The sequence below is a fragment of the Lagenorhynchus albirostris genome, chromosome X, assembly GCF_949774975.1.
Source record: "Lagenorhynchus albirostris chromosome X, mLagAlb1.1, whole genome shotgun sequence".
NCBI lineage: Eukaryota > Metazoa > Chordata > Mammalia > Artiodactyla > Delphinidae > Lagenorhynchus > Lagenorhynchus albirostris.
In genome coordinates, this window is record NC_083116.1 from 11,502,222 (window position 1) to 11,504,232 (window position 2,011).

At 37.6% G+C, this 2,011-nt stretch overlaps 1 non-coding gene across 1 annotated transcript; it reads right to left on the reverse strand.

Annotated features, from left to right (window-relative positions):
• Positions 1 to 1,093: 1,093 nt before the first annotated feature.
• Positions 1,094 to 1,196, reverse strand: LOC132514140 (U6 spliceosomal RNA). The gene has a single exon (XR_009538635.1). It is a non-coding gene; the product is annotated as a U6 spliceosomal RNA (small nuclear RNA).
• Between the last annotated feature and the right edge of the window lie 815 nt (positions 1,197 to 2,011).

The window sequence follows — 2,011 nt, forward strand, 5'->3', positions numbered from 1 at the left end:
TCATTCGCACATGGCTTACTCCAGTGAGTAAACGTTAACTGGACGACTGATAGGCTTAAAAAGTAACGTTAGCCACTGGGGAAGTAAAACTGTATCCAAGAGTAACTATTTTCCACTGTTAGAAGTTTTCAGGACAGTAAATATTCAAAAATATTTTTGCAGCACCCATAAAATTCAATGGATCACCAGCCAGACCAAATGAAAACACTGGAGGTCATCAGGATAGTGGATATCCGTCAAATACTCAAGTAAATGAATACGATATTCACCTTCAGTGAGAGTATAATTATTACAAAAGAAAATATAGACTAGGTCTTCTTTCACATACTATATGATTCTGTCTTTGCCTGTATATTGGTTATCAGCACTGTCCATAAAATACAATAAATTAGATGAGCATTTGCTCATAAATTAAATACTATAATCTTCCATGTCTTTAAAATTCTCTTTAGGAATTGCTGCTTTCTTTGCTTTCACTTTTCTTGCTTGGCACACACAAAATCCTCCTTCCTAAACAGATAATATGAACATGGCTGTATGACTTTACCTGTAATTTGATGCACGTGTTTTGGTGGTAAAGACTATTAGTCCAGACACATATAATTTGCAAGTGTACAGCTTTCTTTAAAGTTACTTGTCTTTTACTGTGCTTTGGTTTTTATTGTTCGAATGCTAGTGGGAATTCTGTTTATCTCAAAAGACAGGAATCAACACCTGAAACTCTACAGTCAGAAAGTGAATAGTTGTTGGAGACATGCGGTATGCAAAAACGATTAAATTTCTTACAAAGTGAATAATATCTATATAATATAATACTTTATAACATAGTATATATTTATATAATTATATATAAATATATAATATATAATGTAATTTCATTTGTCTTAGTCCCTCCCTGGCACTGACTTTCTTATCTTCTGATGAGGTTTCCTAACCTGTACTACAACAAGGCAGACCAGAAACCAAATGGAATCTATTCTTTTTTTTTTAAATTAAAGCATAGTTGATTTACAATAGTGTATGAGCTTCAAGTGTACAGTATAGTGATTCAGTTTTTTGAAGATTATATTCCATTATATGTTATTACAAGATTAAAAATATGGAATGCTTCAAAAGTTTGCGTATCATCCTTGGGCAGGGGCCATGCTAATTTCTGTATCAAAATGGAATCTATTCTTCATGTTCCATATTAACGAGTGCAAATATTCGATGTGAATAGTTCCTCATAATTCTGTAAATACAGTAAATTATTCTGCTGGACGTGGAGTATACTACATTAATTTTATTAACATTTAGCATTTTAGCTATAGAAAAACCACATTTTAGGCTCCTTGTATAATTCCAAGTTATTTTCTTATCTCCCTAAACCTATCTCTACTCAGTCGCTTCCCTCTGATCTCCTTCTACAGCCTTATAACTGGGAGCCCTACCTCCAGTCCTTCCATACAATTCTTGGGACATCACAGGAACTTGAGGGCCCATAGCCATTTCCAGGAACATTGTGCTGCGTGATTGCAGAGGGCACCAATGTGGCCACCACTAGCTTACACAGCCCTTTTATTCAAATTAGACAAAGGCGCCCCCCTCAGAACAGATGGATTGGGAAACGATGCCCCTCTGCGTTAACAAATTGGTGAAGCACGCCCTCTTGTTGGACATATTAGAAACGTGAACCCTCTCCGGGCTTGCATAGCCCTGGTGGGCTCATGGCACAGCAAACGGAACTGAGGCTGATTTTCAGGTCTTCCTGCCCAGTCTCACCCACCAGGACCCTTTGTGCAGCACATAGATTACTCAGTCATACACAGGAGTCCTGTGAGTAACACTTCTGGGAGTTTTTCCTTCTGTCTTGGCTTTCTCTCCTGGAACCTATTAGACCACTTAATTCAGAGTTGTATGAGCTGGAAGGCCACTGTTGCGTCTTGCAGAGTTCTTGCCTACTGGAAGGTGTCCTCTTTCTTTCCCTTTTGCATATTTGCTAAATGCCTGCTATGAGCAATCCACTGCTCCT